The sequence below is a fragment of the Egretta garzetta genome, unplaced genomic scaffold (assembly GCF_000687185.1).
Source record: "Egretta garzetta isolate BGI_Z169 unplaced genomic scaffold, ASM68718v1 scaffold647, whole genome shotgun sequence".
In the NCBI taxonomy this organism is placed as follows: domain Eukaryota; kingdom Metazoa; phylum Chordata; class Aves; order Pelecaniformes; family Ardeidae; genus Egretta; species Egretta garzetta.
The window spans coordinates 70,432-87,074 of record NW_009260191.1 but is presented as its reverse complement, the minus strand read 5'-3'; positions in this window follow the sequence as shown (position 1 = coordinate 87,074).

Genomic DNA, 16,643 nt, shown 5'->3' with positions numbered 1-16,643 from the left:
CAAACTTTCAAGGGCAGAGCATCAACTTGATGCGCCCGCTCCACCATGTACCTGATGCCACTCTGATTTACCCACTACTAAATTTGTGCTTCCTGGATAGCAAGTGACTCTCATGAAAAGGATCAAGTTTGGCAAAATTCAGCCCATTTTGAATGCTCAAGACTGAGCTTAAATAGGCCCTCTGATTTCTTAAAAGAAGTCTTAGGAATGAAAAGGATGTTTCAGCAGAGAAGATGATCCAGTTTTGGTAGCACTTGCTTCACTGAGCACACTTAAGCAGAACATTTAATCAATCCATTTAACATAAAGCGACGGTTTGCCTGCACATGCAGAATTGAAAGCACTTTATTTTTAGGCTCGAGTAGTAGAACTTCAACCTGACAATGAAAAACATCACAGTGATTTAATGACCACATCATTTTGGCCAACCCAGCAGTTTGCTGACATTCTCCTGTCTGTAAAAGCAAAGCAGATGCTCCTAGGCTTTCTCGTAAAGATTTTTAAAACCAGAGATTTTAAATGTATCCCATGGCAGACTTCAGGCCTGGGACTGACTTTAAAGAAAAGACAGGCTTTACAAACCCCACCTCAGTGACTGTGGATGTTGTCAGGAAACGACTGCAAAAGCTAGCACAAAGGACACATCATACTTGGTCAGGAAGGAAGGAGATACCGGAGGATACAAGGGAAAAGCAGAGATACCACACCAATTCACTAAGAGGCAGGTGAGAAACAGTGGAAATTGGCATGGAAGAAGAATACAGAATACAAGAAAGAAACTGGAAACGAGGAACAACACTGAGGAGAATTGGCTTGAAGAGCAAGAGCTCCAGCAGAGATTGTGCATTTGCACAGAAGCTTTGCCTGTGAAGATCAGAGGCAGAACATCTCAGAGACAGCAGGGTAAGAGGTTTTTGAGACCAGTTACTGTACCTGTGTGCTCTTCAAAGCCACCCAGCACAGCACAGCAAACAGGGATCCTGTCGAGCCTCAAAACACTGATCTGCCACTGCCCTGCATATGGTGAAACACATCCCTTCCAGGGCAACACTACAGGCAGTTTTTGTACACCCCAAAGAAGATGTCAGAGGGATCCTTCAGGAAGATTTGCTACAACCATACACTGCACCATACAGATTTCACAACAGCCCTGAAGCCACCATTCCTCCAAAGATGTAAAGAAAGCCAAATTTTTAAGCCTCCCTCCTCCATAAGGGCAGTAAGTTCTGCGAAGGGCTTCGCTGGGTCCTGGTGCACTCCAGGGGGTGCCAGCAGTCTTGTGATCCAGCGTCTTTCTGATAAAAATCAAGGAGCTTTTCGTGAAACTCTTGCTTTGTTCTCTTCCCTCCTGATCTCGGTCTGCAGGGACAAAGCAACGTTCAATCGCCAGCAGTGCTCCACATTACAAAGCATCACACAACAGCCAGAGATCACCTCCCTTGCAAAACCCAAAACGTTCTTGCACCAGAGCTAGCCCCCACGAATTCAACCAGATCTCTCCCAGTCTCTGGGAGGACAGCTCGAGATGCCTCACATCACTCCAGCTATTTGGCTGGAAGATGCAAGGAAGCTGTCTCCTGATGAAAGCCACATCCTGCCCTGGGGAACAGTCAGCTGAAACATAGCTTCAGCTCTCATGAGAGAAAGCCGTGAAGAAGGATGGACAAAGGAGTTTGTCCTGACAACACCTTGTACTCCGAGGCTACCCTGGTTCAGGTATTCCCAGCAGGTCTAAGAACTCTCTGCAGATCTGCCAGAAGGGAAGGGCAGGACAGAAGGATCAACGACAGCTAGCAGCAACCCTCTTGCTGCCAGGATACAGGGCCAAGCCATAAATCCACAGAGAAAAATCTTTGCATCTTCTAATGAGGTCTCAGAGGAAATGAGCTGTGACTGTCTTCTGCGAAATACATGAGATTGTTCTGCAGGTAGCAGTCTGGCTGAAATGCCACAGTTTGAAGGTTTTTGAGAGCCCTAAGACCTCCAGTGGCTTTGGACTAAGGGGCCCAGTGCCTTTGAAGAGAATTATTTTGGCAGGAAGCTTTTTAAGAAGGGACAAATTGAAGACCCAAAGGCACGTCCCAAAGAACTGACTGGCGATTAGAGACCTCACAACTCTATCAGGTACACTGCAAGAAGTCCATGGGGAACACTGTGACTGTAAAGTTCCCGTAAACCTCCTAGCAACAGCTCCGGGTTCAAAGTGAAAATAATCACCAAGCCGCAGACACTGATCGTCAAACTCCTCAGAGAGAAAACTGCAAAACGCTTTCATGCTGCAGCACAACAAATGACAGGACCCCCTTTTCAAGAAGAAAATGCTACTTTGCTGACAGCAGGCTTATCACATGCAATTAAGAGTAAAAATTAGTGTAAGGTGGGCTGTTAACATCATCTCTCAAATCCTTCCTCAGAGATATGCTGTAGTACAACAGAATTTCTCAAACCCAAGACAGGAAGAGCAGGCAGCCTCCTTTGCATGAAGATTAGCTAAAACGATGGCTTAATCTTCCTTTAGGACTGCTTAAATCCATGCTTCTCTTCAAGATTCCAGAAGGCAAATTTAAATACAGATAAGGTCACTGTGAGCATAGGCAGGCCCAATGGAAAAAAAAAAACCACAAAAAAACAACAACAGAAAAACCACAAACCCTACTAGAAGAAAGTTAACTCTGTCCCAGCCGAAACCAGGACAACCCTTCAAAGTGTTGCTATTAATTATAAATCACTGAAAAGTGTTCAGCCAGTTAAAGTGGTGCAGATTATAGCTGGCACAGAGAAACAGCAGAGACACCCTTCCTGGCTGCCAGCAGAGTTGTTTTGAGTTTATTTTGGAAAGTTACAGAAAGGGACAAGCCGGGGCCTTGTGGCCATGACCAAGGTCACAGAGAGGTTTAGCAGCCCCTCTGACTTCACCCCTTAACAAGCAGGAATAGATGGCAGCAACCTCATGTAGCAGCTCCAGTCATCGAAGGATGAGACACCGTCATCAAACCAAAACTGAGAAAGATCCAAGTCCACCAGGAACAAAAGGAGATAGACTTAGCTGAACTTGGTCATAAACAGAGACTACCAGCCCACAACTGCTCCCCATCTAAATGCATGCGACACATAAAAAGGAGACACGTTGCCTAAACTTTACAGAAAGCTTAAGAATATTCCCAAGGTCACACAAGGAGCCTGTGGAAGAGCAGAGAACTAAAACCAAACCTCAGACCCATTTCCAGTCTTAGCCCCCAAATCATCCTTTGTTTCCTCTGCAAAGGCTTGGCTGGGCAGACCCAAGATCATTTGCAAGCTCTAAATAGAGTACAGAGAATGGAAAATAACTTTCAGTGCTGACAATATTGCCCCTATTTAGCTAAGAAGTATTGATTTTTTCCTCAGCCACTAGAATGCAGATGAAAGCAGCACAGATTCTGTTCTTTTGTTTAATTCCCTGAATCCAATCAGTGTTACTGATGCTACTGCCAGACTCTGAGGACTGATTACCCATGTGCTATTTAAAGTCAGAGAGGTGCTTACATCTCATTTTATTTGGGGCCAGTGGGAGTTGTAGGTTATGCAGGAAGTTTTAACTTTTTTTTTTTTACTTTTTTTTTTTGTTGACAAAGCTTTCCCATGTGAAGGGACAGATCTCTGAAAAAACAAGCTGTTCTCAGAGCAAGAGAACAGATGATGCCTTGTTCTCTTACAGATTTATCCCTTTTTTACACAAGTGCATAAACACTTTTGCCACAGTTCCGTATCTCCATGAAATTCTGGAAAAACTATTATCTTCCACAAATCACCTTATAAAGCTCTATCCCTGTCATCCAAGCTGAAGGAGCTGGTCATACTCAAGCTACAGCTGAAGGTTTCCACCTGTGACTAAGAAAAACAGAAAGCAGTGGGGCAACAATTAGTCTATATATCATTTATTCCTTCTTTGTAGGTAGATCTTCCTTCTCTTAATTCAGGTGCAATGAGCACTCAAGCATTTGCCTGTGGTCTCACCAGTTGTCCATGGCTGTTATGAAGATGAGCCATCTTGACCAAGATGACAAATAAAGATGGTAAGCAAAAAGCCCCAGAGTTTGCAGGCAGGAGGCTCACAAGGCATCACTCCAAGCCTCACAGCTGCATAGCTGAAGGCAGGAGCAAACTTTGGAGATTTTTACCGTTTTTACAGTTCTTTGCCTTTAAAGCCATCCCATTGGAAAATCTGTTCTGCCTGCTCACACAAAGCAGAACCTCATTCGGGGCTTTCTGCTTTAGTTCAGCTTCGGTTTTGTGTTGCCAAATTAAAGACATCTAGTCTCGATGTCAAGATTGCAAGTGATAGAGGATTACAAACCAACATACACAGCCATCTGGTATCCCCCATATCCTATATAGGCTCATTTACTAGCCGCATTCACTGTCTCTGCAAAAATATTCCCCAGAATCAGACACAGCAGGGTATGTATCTCTTGAAATGCCTGCTAGTCCGTTTCTCACTTCCAGCCAAGGGTACAATCACAGACAGGGTCATCCTGTAAGTAAATACATTAAACCCCCAGAGACAGCTATCACTGCTGCTGCAGCAGCACCTCTGCATTTCCATAACATACTTCAGAAACACAAATATGAACCCAAGCAGCAGCAGAGAGACATCTAAATTCTGTGCCCGTCACCACCTTTCTTTCTCACAGTTGTAAATCTATTATCAAACATACTCTCAGACACAATCTGGGACATATGCCTGATGCACATGGTATCAGGCTATAAATAATCAGATATAGACAATCATACTAGATATACTGAAGATTATTTGATTAAGCTGGGGCTCTGCCTTGCTGAACATCCTGTGATCAGTAGAGACACCTTGTACAAAGCTGGATCGGATCTGTACAACCATCTCCTGGGACCAGAGAGATGCTGAACAACTGTAGTTACACCCTGTGCCCTTGTAGTTGTATGTTTTTTTCATCCCACAAGACCAAGGTATTTCTAGTAAGTGGAAAATTTCTGTAAGCAGTAATTGAAGAGTGTAGATCCTACCAGAAAGTCCAGTAAAGCCTATATGAATTTCCAGCGGTGTTTTTTACTGGTCCCTGATGGTTTTATTTGGGATTCATGAGTAAGCAGACACTCACTGCTTCATTCAAAAAGTACTTGGCTGGCAAGCACCGGTGGGGACCATCTGAGTATTTGCAGCTGGACCTCCTAGAAGGAAGGCAGGCAGCAACAGAAGGTCAAACTACTCTAAACACACATTATTTTCACCTTATCTGATATCTTTTGTACAACCCACAGACACTGCAAAATGTTCAGCACCAGGGGAGCTGAATTACTCTTTCAGAGCTGCCACATCTCATACACTGGGCATGAAATTGGTGCACATTCCCACAGCAAGAAGGCAATGGACCCTGCATTGCTGAAGGGACATACGAGGTGTTTCAGGCCACATGAGTCCCAACCTGACCAGGGCAGCAGAGAACAGGACAGCAAACACTGAACAGATTTGTTTAAATGCAGACAAATGTGAGCACATGCACTGAACCCACTCCTGTATATCACATCCGTGTGTTCATCTTTTTAGAAACACTGAAAGACAGCAGGCGGGATTCTCCAGTGCTTTGTATTTGGCATCGTCACCCACACCCTTAAGAACCAGCATTGTAATTTTCCTCAGATTAGATTCTCCTGAGCACTTTCACCCTACTTTGTTCAGACGTGGCAAGTTTTGCAAACTACAGGTAATAGTCAGACCCAAAGACTCAAGAAACTAGCTTGAATTCAGTGCAGGAGAGGAGCATTCAGAATCTGTGTTTGAAGTCCAGAGCGAAACTCCTAGCACAGAGCCGTTCCCTGCTGCAGCTGACAGGACAGCAAGCTCCCTGCCTGCAAACAAGATAAATTATATATAAGCCAAACTACCTGCTGTGAACATCAGAGAGCTGTTGTGACTGGTGCTACCACAGTCATTGCTGGGTTGCTTAGCTCAGCTGAGCTGTTGGTTTGCCGCAGCGGTGACCGCACTGGGACACAGTCAAGATGAGCCACGGCAGCTTATGGATCTGTTTTCCACGTCCAGCCCAGCCAGGCTGCAGAGATCTGACTCATGCTCTAGGGACAGTTTGACAAGGTGCTGGTTTTGGCAGAAAAGCCAGTTTCAAGTGTTTTCCCCCCCTTCCCTTCCCGTACATTTATTCATGCCACACTCTCCCTTCTGACTGCTTCCTCCCTTCGGCTGCACCACGCTTGTGGGCCTGTTTCGTGAACTGGATCACTGATCTGACCAGGTTTAAAATAGTGTCAAGCCCAAGCAGAGAGCTGTTCCTGAGAGACAAGGTCAGGTTGCCCCTCCAAAGGGATGGAGCAGAAGAGGCAGCACCAGACAAAGCCCAGGGAGGTTTGAGCGCACCGTTTCCTCTATTAGAGTTACCCAGGTCACCAAGAAGCCATCTCTGAGGCACTAAGTGATGTTTACACCACGTGATGTGGATACTGTCTACTACCCAGCCAAGGCAGAAGTACCACCTCGTGCTTCCCAGCTGGGAGGAGACCTATCCTGAGTGCATCTCCTGCCTGAACCCTCAGCCAGCCCGGTGACCCGACACTCACATTTGAACTGCTCAGCAATGCAAAGCTCACGAGGCCCAGCCCTCAGCAATCCAAGGCTGAACTGTTCTCTGGTTCACAAACAGTTCTTTGAAAGCTACTTGCATCCAGCTGGCCGCATGCAATCTTGAAAGTGTAAAGCGTAGCTGAAGAGGAAAAAAAAAAAGCTTACTCCACATATGCATCTTATCTACTTGCAGAGGAGGGGAGGAAAGCATTAAAATACCTTGAAGACACACAGTCCTCACAAGGCAAGATTCCTCTGCAGTCACAGGGCCTCCTTCGGAATAAAACACTGTAGACAGTGACTGGACTTTACCATAATTCCTGGTAAAGCCAAAGGTACAGGGAAAAAATGTAACTATGCTATGGACAGAATGAAGAAATGCCTTGCAAAAGGCGCTGGCCTTGTGAAATGGGCTGCGGAGGAAGCAGTTTCCCTGCTTGTTGGAAGTTTTCTCAGTCTGCACCAGGATGAGCAGAAGACCATTCAACACAAAAAAATAAAACAAGGAAAAGCAAAGAACAGCCAGTCACCATGAGGTCAGAGCACCTGCTAAGACCAGCGTCCAACTCCACATATAAGGAATTTGCGAGAAACACCAACCAGATGGAAAGCCAAACATCTGTTCACACAAAATACTTCCATTTCTATGGATAAAGCTTTTCCAAAAGAAAAAACTCCTGTCAGGACATGTCCCACAACACCTCCAAAGTCCAACAGGTCTTCAGAGCTCAAATAAAAGGTGAAAAAAATCATATGGCCTGTAAAAGTTGTCCTCCTGTATCGGGTTTGTGTGGAAAGGTTTTGGTAGAGCCAGTGCGAGCTGGCTCCAAGAGGGACCCGCCGCTGGCCAAGGCTGAGCCCAGCAGTGATGGTGGTAGCACCGCTGGGATAACATAGTTTCGAAGGGGGAAAAAAACCTTGTGCGACTGCAGCCAGAGACACGAGTGGGAATACACGAGAGGAGCAGCCCTGCAGCCCCCCAGGCCAGTGCAGCACAAGGCCAGGAGGAGCTCCAGGCACCGGAGCAGAGATTCCCCTCAGCCCCTGGTGGGGCAGGCTGTGCCCCTGCAGCCCCGAGGGGAGCAGATCCCCACCTGCAGCCCAGGAAGGACCCCACGCCGGAGCAGGGGGGTGCCCAAAAGAGGCTGTGACCCTGTGGGAAGCCCATGCTGGAGAAGGCTCTTGGTGGGACCTGTGGCCCCATGGGTGAGGAGCCCAGGCTGGGGCAGGTTTGCTGGCAGGGCTGGTGACCCCGTGGGGACCCATGCTGGAGCCATCTGCTAAAGAACTAAAGTTGGAGTTTTTACATCCTGCATGAAGAATGCAGAGAGGACTCCGTGCCACCTTTCTCACCAAGGAAGAGTGAATGGGGACCCAGAGGCACCACAACATACTGGAATAACTTAAAGCAACCTAAAGACCTCTCTGAAATCCATGGGACACAAAGCAGATCCCAGGTACTGCATGTGAGTGTGTGTGGGGGGAAACCACCTACCTCTGTTGTGCTGAACACAGCTTTGGGATGCAGCTCTGTATCACGCCAGTATTTAAATTATTGTTTGACTGAAAACATTCAAAAGCAGCACGGCATCGTTGTGATATGGTTCCCTTGTCTTTTCCAAGCTCTGCTAAATAACCAACTCCTCAGCAGAACACCAGAGATGAAGAATGCAAATATGAGGCACAAAACAGCCCTAACAGCTTCTCCCAAAACGGCATTCAACTTGTTCCCCAGAGAGCAAACAAACCAAGCTCCCAATTTTACTTAACCCCCCACAAAGCAGCATGAACTGTGCTACATACAGCACTGGCTTCAAACAGGTCCCTTCCAGACCTACCTTCTGAATCCAGAGGAGTGCCACTGTGCCCAAACATCCTGCTGTGCAGCCCCATCAGTCCCCATTAATCACACTTACCAGTGAAATCCCAACTCAGGTAGTGAATCTAAAAGCTGGCAACTGTCCCTTCTTCGGAGCAGGTAATTTTCAGGGCTTTCAGGATACCCAATAAAGTCTTAAAAACAAGATGCCATCATATGGAAGGAGGGACACCATACCCAAAGCTGTTGGAGTTATGTTAATCCCAGCTAAATATTAAAGCAAATGACCTTACAAAAGAAAAGGACAGATTCCTCCCGTGGCTGCAATTTCACTCAACATCACTCATGATCTGCTCCCACCTTCACCTCTGCTTGAGAGAAATGGTCATAGGCAAAGCAATGAGATGTCCGTGACAACCTGATGAGTCGCTGTCATTAAGGATCACGCCACAGACATCACCCTCATGTGCCAACCATCTGACGATGAAAGCCCCTCTCTCCTCAAGCTGATACGGCTCTGCTGACCATATGTGCATACGCAGGCAGGGTTCAAGTCAGAGACAACATCCCCAATCAAATCCAGGTCAGCTCTGTGGTGAAGACAAGTCGCTTATCTGTAAAATGCTTTTAGAGCACCAGTCACGCTGCTCTGAACTGCTGCAGCGGGGCTCAGAACAAGCCCTGATACGGACAAGGAGAGCACCAGCCCAAGGAAACCCATCCCATCTCCCCAAGCTTGCACAGACACTCCTGCACACAAGACTCGTTCCTGCATCCACAGGGATGGTGTCAATCTTTGTGCCACAATCGTTCAGGAACTTCAGGAACAACAGGATTATTCTTCTTCCTGGAGAGAAATACGACCCGCCTGCTTTTCCATAACATTGCTATTTCTTCACTACACACGCATACAACCCACAAAAAGCAGAGGCACATAAAACTAACAGGGAAATAACTGTGATAGATTAAAACAAACAATTATTTTTGTTTGGAGAAACCCTGGAGAATCTCAAAACCAGAAGTGGTTTTCCCAACAGAAATCCTAGTTTTCTGCAGTTTTGTCTCCTGCAATTATTTAGCTTTGGTACCTAAGATGATGTGAACTCAGACCAAAGCATTTCTTGTCATTAGAAAGCAGATAAGGATGATCTGCTTGTTGTTCCTCTGATGTCGAGTAAGGGTTGAGCAGAGTGCTGGGGTCTTCTCTCCTTACCTTGCCTGCTGTATGCACAGAACTACCAAAAAAGACAGTCTCTTCGAATTGGAATCTGAATTCAACTGAGATTCAAGAGATTCAGAAGTTTGAAGAAGATGAGCCAAGCACCACACACACACACATGCAGTAACAGCAACATTACTTCTTCATATCCTGAGAAAACGAGGTTGAAAGAAGCGTTATTGCAACAAGGGTCTGAAATACGTGAATGAACAGCCAGAGTCGTACAGAACAAGATTCCAAGGAAATTCAGTATGAAAGGGTTAATAAAGGCCAAACCAGCATCTATTAACAACAAAATGAACTTCTTCGAACCAACATCAGGTAGCTTCCACCATCCCTAAACCTTGGAGGCATGTGTCAGAATTGCCCTCCATCTTCCTATCATCTGGAAGCAGTGAAACAAGAAGGAGGGAAAGGGACCAATGTTACTGATGCAACATTGCTGGTCTTGTAGTAAAAATATTCATTAGTCTCAAGAGAGTAGTTGAAGCTGGAAAGTAAACCAGGATTTTCTGTCCCCTGGAGAATCCCAAAGCAGCGAGCAATATCAAACTCATTTGGCAAAATTCCTTATATAAGTCCATTTTTAAATAAGTTGCAAATCTTCTGCAAGCAAAGCTTGCTTTTAGGGAGAGGTACCGTCTTTCATCAGCCAAATTGATATATCGTCATTAAATCTGACACTTAACCACTTCCAGCTACTAAGGGCAGGGTTATTTTTAAAAAGCAGCATTAACCAGTAGGAGAAGTTTTTCCAGCAAACCACAAGCATCTTCAGGTAAAGTGTCTCACTGCAAAGAACAAATCTGGCTGGAAAAGTTTCTGCATTTCAGAGTATTAGTCTTCCTTTGTGATTAATTAGTTTATTAAAGGCTTGGTGAAAATTTATTTTTTAATTTGCATGCAAAGAATTCTCTGGCTCTATTGTGTTTATAATATGTTTGTGCAGCTCAGCAAAGCCTATGTCCCATTCCCTAAATTATCACGTTGTATGCTTTCTTTCTAAGGACAACAAATTGAATTAAACTGTCTGGGGAGCTGTGTTCTCTTGAGAATTCTCATTGGGGATTTAATTTGAAATACTGATTTTTTTGCAAGTAGCTCTCAATGTTTTTGTTAGAAATTGAAGAGAGAAGCTACATTCTGGAGATAGAAATTCATCTGTAGACAGTCACAGGCTAATTTGAGTACAATTCTGCTAATCGAGCCTTTTTTAAAAAAATTAATGAAAAAAAGTCTGGTTCAAGCATTTGGTAGGGGAGCCCCCTTAGACAGAATTGGTTATGTTGGTTAGCTTAGATGATGTCTACCTTCAGTTTAAAATAAGCCAGATCAAGTCTTATGAGTAGCAGCTGAGGGAGGAGAAGGCTGAAGGGAGACCTTGTTGCTCCCTACAACTGCCTGATAGGTGGGGGGAGCCGGGGAGGGGGGGGGGGGCGACAGTGTTGCTGCCAAGAATTCTTCACTGAAAGGGCTATCAGGCACTGGAACAGGCTGCCCAGGGCAGTGGTGGAGTCCCCATCCCTGGAGGTATTTAAAAGACATGTAGACATGGTACTTGGGGACATGGTTTAGTGGTGGACTTGGCAGTGTCAGGTTAACGGTTGGACTTGACGATCTTAAAGGTCTTTTCCAACCTATACAATTCTATGATCATTACTAGTGTTAGTTTCTACTGATATGAAAATTAATAAGCAAATACCTGCTATAAGAGTCTGGGAATTCCTCCACAATGAAGGCAACAACACATGTTGGACTGTGACAAGCACTTAGAATATTATTAACACAGCATCAACCTGCCCTAGCACGCAGGTCCCACCCCACCAGGGGCTTAACTTGGTCCATCAAACAATCAATAATCTGAATTCTGCCCCTTTGCCAAAGGGTAAGTGAAGCCCAGAGGTTTTTCGTTGATGCTTCCCACTGGTGGAGAGACAAAGACCCTGGACGACCCCTGAAGTTTCCTTATAGCTGCCTCAGGTGAGATGACCAACGGCGTGACGGACCATTTCTTCTACCAGACACTGGGGCCCAGTGCCAGCACCTGCCCTTGAGAGCTGATTGCAATTAGAAACCAAGTCAAAGGAGAAAAAACAGTCTACATACAGGGGAGGAGAGAAACCACAATCTCCAGCATTGCACAGTACCAGTGCTGTACAACCACCACAGACATTTCTTTTGCAATGGATTTGCCTGTGCTCTACTAATCCAGAACTGGCCTCTTTAGCAGCTGGCAGTAAAAGGAAAGTGCTAAGTCATCTATTTCCACATTTGGGGATGATGAAAAGCACTTGAAAACGCTCAGCACTTCTGCAATAATTATAACAAGCACAGTACTTGTTTTGGGAAAGTATAATGTATTCTGGTGAGCAGGATCACATCAAAGAGGAAGCTTTCAGACACTTCAAGGAGCAGAATATGAAGACATATATAGAGAGATATAATTATCACCACAGTCACAAGTCCCTCTTAGGCAAGGATCACAGGAAGGAGAAGCAGATGAGTGAAGCACAGTGGACGTACAGCTGAGGCTGTAAGGTAGCGTAACAGAAGTTCTCATTACCTGGATACGGTGCAAGCTGGGCTGGTAATGCAGCAGTGCCGCTCACTTTGCATGATTTTTCTACCTGAGGATGAGCTATAGCTGTTCAAAAAAACCCCAATCTTTCTCTGGGGACAGTGCTCCACAACTGTCTGCTTCCTCTGAAGGGCTCAAAGCTGGTCCAGCAGCTCCAGCACAACTGATCACAGCCTCTTCAAAGGTCTCCCTGCAAATCCCCGTTTCCTCCCCCCAACCTCCATTTGCTACACCAGGCTATTTAGGCATCTGTGCACATCTGTCTGAAAGATGCCTCTACCCCATCGCCCAATGGATGTGACTGCATGCAAGATAAAAAGTCATGTCTGCAATTTGCCACTGTCTGTAGCCCCAGGCTGGCCCACTGCAAGGAGAAGGTGGCTGAAATCAGTAGAAAGAGCAAAGGGATTCAGCTAAGGTAGCTGCTGGCCAAGCCACATTTGGGAAGCTTAGTCAAGTATTTCTTGTTTTAATTGGCAACGAAAATGGGGACTTAGTTTAATCCATTCAGCCTCATCACCAACAACTGCTCAGAAACCTCATGCAAAGTAACATGCAGCATGTCCTAGTCACAGATGCAAGTTGGATTTACATGAAAAATGATTTTTCTTTCAGTTTTGGCAGAATCTATGAGAAAGGAGGATATGGCCTCATTTGGAGGTAGGGGAAAGAAAAATCTGGTGCACCTGGGGGGGGTTGGGGGAAGTAACACAAAACTAAAATGCATTTGAAAATCTCCCTTGATTTTTTTTTTTTTTTTTAACCTTTTGACTTCCAGTCATTGCTGGACATGTTCAAGCCCCCTTGGCTCTGTCTGATTTACATGAAAAATGATTTTTCTTTCAGTTTTGGCAGAATCTATGAGAAAGGAGGATATGGCCTCATTTGGAGGTAGGGGAAAGAAAAATCTGGTGCACCTGGGGGGGGTTGGGGGAAGTAACACAAAACTAAAATGCATTTGAAAATCTCCCTTGATTTTTTTTTTTTTTTTAACCTTTTGACTTCCAGTCATTGCTGGACATGTTCAAGTCCTCTTGGCTCTGTCTAGCATGGAAATAAGCAAACCCAGAACAGCAGAGCCAGCAAAGCCTGTCTCTGAAGAATTTCCCACTCCACCCTGGCCTCTTGCATCAATTCTCTGACCTCCAATACCAACTAATTATTACTGGAATGTATAGGACCTTAATACTAATCATTAATTGTTATTCCAATAAGAATAATTTGTAAGATAGCTTGCTTCAATTGGGGCAATGGCTTCAAAAGTTACTGAGTAAGAACAAAGAACCACACCAACACAACCTCAACTGTCTCCCAAGAAATCCTGCTAAAATGTAAGGGAAGAAATTCTTACAGAATTTTTCATCCCCCGAAACGAGGATTTCTTGAAAACACTATGCAGTTTCTCAGATGCATTTTCTCTGCAACATTTCATACAGGAACATGTTATTTTCAGTGAAGAAGATTACGAACTGAGGTCGTTTGCTGAACACTGAGGCTGGCAGCTTTATCTTGTTAGTTAACCACAGAAGTCCTTCCCCTGGCAGGGTGCAGGCATGTGAGTACTAAAAATATTCAGCTGAGATGGGGCAGCGTTATCTTATTTGAAAAAGAGGAAGGGGAAAGCAAGCACAAAATAGCTATTTGCACATTTCCATAGACGAAAAGCTCAACCCACTCCCAGCCCCTTTCCCCAGATACTCAAGGGGTTTCTTTAGGGGTTTTCTTGCCATAAAACTTCAGCCACGGAGAGGACGAGATGATGATGGCACTATCCAAGTGAGTGCTGAGCTTGTTCCTCCTCAGTGTTTAAAATTGCTAGTCTGGAAAGACGAAAGACAGAAAAAGAATATTCATGCTTTTTTCCCCCTGCTGTTTGCTTTCTGCCATTTTAGTGAGTTAAATCAGCACAGAGACGAGGCAGACTCACCCAGAGCCTGTGCAAAGTAAAGTGGGAGCACATAGCTCAGTTTCTGCAATCTGACTTGCAGTGTTTCAGTGCTACAGACTAGTAATGCAGCGGAAGTGATCTCAGACTCAGGATTTTTAAGGCTTTTTTTCCCCCCACAAGAACCTGCTGAGGACCGAGAACCCCCCCGCTAAGCCTAGATGTTGTGCCTCAGGGACTCTTTAAGCAGCATGTGGACAAGGAGAAGCGTGGCTGCAAGCTGGACCCCTCCAAATCCCTTAAATTTTGCCTTAAGACTGCACTGCCAGCTCCATACCCTGTCACTCAAAACCCACTTGGCCCTCAACACCAAACACAGGCACTGCAAAGCCCGTCCTAGCTGGTAACACAAACAGCATGACATTCCCCATCCTCCTCTACTTTCCACTAGAGCAGCAGAGACCCTAGAGCAGGAACAGCAATTTCCATTAGAAATTAACATCAGCGTGCACTGGTGGTTCTGCTGAGCCCAACTTGGCTGCCACAGCATCCCACAGCGGGAGCAACGGTGACAAAGGGCAGAGGAAGAGGAAGGAGTTCAGACATGCACACAGAAAAATAAAAGAAACCTGTATGTTTTCTGCAGTGGCAATTCTTCCTTCATCTTACTATTCCCCATGGCAAGATCAACAGCACCTTCTGGGTCACCTGAAACAATCCTTCTCCACAAGCCTCTTCTGCTCCAAAATCCACCTACCTCAACAAAGCCAGAAATTACCAAAGACAGTGCTGGAAGGGACCTTTGGAGTCCTTTATCCCTTGCTCAGCCTTAAGGCAGGGTCTGCTGTACTTGACATTGCTGACAAACCATCATCCACCCTGATCTCAAAAAAAAAAAAAAGTCACCTGGGTACTCCACATTCTCTCTCTCAGTCACTCCCACTGTTTCAAACGTTTTTCCCTAACGAATTTTGGGAAAGTCTCTCCTGATAAAAAGCCAAACTGCCTTGCATCATCTTAAGACAAATTACTTATTGCCCTATCCACAACAGTCCTGGAGAACAGTTTGCTCCTGTCTCTCTTTCACACATTTGAAAGCTCACGTGTTCCTCAGTGCTGTCTCACCTGGACTCAAAAACCCTGTAGGTCGTGTTCACCAGCCCTCTGAACCGGTGAACCCCTTAATACTCCTGGATAGTGCTGCCAAAAAGTGAACCTGATGTTCCTCAAAACCTTCACAGCAGTCCCCCAGTATAAAGGGATTACACCACACGGCTGACGTGATGCTCTGCCTGCGCAGCAAAGCTTTGCTCACAACAGCCATGACCCACGTAGATCACTGCACATCACTGATGCCACTCGTAGGTGTCATGTCTTTCAGAGCCCACATGAGCAGACAGACCACCCTGCCCTTCCCCAGATTGCCTGGGTAGCCTTGGGGAAATTACTTCATCCATCTGAGGTGCAATCCCTCATCTGTAAGGTCGGGACAACAGAGCTTGCTCCATGGCATATCCTCAGAACATCAGAGAAGGACAGTGAGTCACTGAAGTAGCAGAGGCCAGTTTTGACAGATGGCATCTCCACAGCATCAAAACAGCCAGAATGACTACTGGTATCATCACACTCGTAAGATAAACAAGGACCTAATAAGAGGAGAAGAGAAATGGCCACTTCAGTAGTAAGCCAACTCTTCTAGGAGGAAAAGCAAATCAAGGTTTTTTCACTTCCTCACCTCAGCCATCCATCAATAAGTAAGTCTTCTAATTGGGAAGCAGCAGAAGCAACTGCCTTTGACCTGATGCCATAAATTGGCTTTCAAATCAACCAAGCAACAAAATTCCCTTCCAAAGCAGATTTCTCAGTGTTTCTCTGCCTCATACTTGTAATGGCTTACTCATCAAAACAGACAGGCCTCGGGTAAAGCCATGTACTTCATTAGCATTACAGAACCAGCTGCATGACTGACAGAAGGAGCTGTTCGTTGGCAGTACCATTTTTGGGCCTGTCACCAGCAGAGACGCTGTCCCTCTGTGGAGTCACCAGCACCCCCACCCCCAGATGCCAGTGAGATCCAAGGAGTGTATTTCTCAAAGACACACATCTGGAACCAGTCCAGACCAGCTAAAGCATCTGTGCTGTATCTGCATCACTTCACAGGATCTTTCCACTGGCTTCTTGGCTGCAGAGATGTGAGCAACTAAAACACTTCAAGCTCATGTCTGTGGTTCTACCTGTCTTATCTTGGCTCTCTGATTACCACTGATGAAATAAGCACAACAAAAATGGGGACAGAGACCTGAACTCTGCTCTCAGTGAAATCATCTGCAGGCACAGAATAAACTATGGGCTTAAGAGCTTTGCTGTACCAAGCCCTAAATAACGGAGGTGGGAAGGGAACAGGGTCCACAGCTACTATAGCACTGAGAACAGCTAAGTGAGACCTTGCACAAACAACGGGGATAAGACAGAGAATCCAAACATAACCACCTTGACAACATTCTTAATCAAACAATAAAAAACACTGCAGAGCATGACAACACCGTAGCA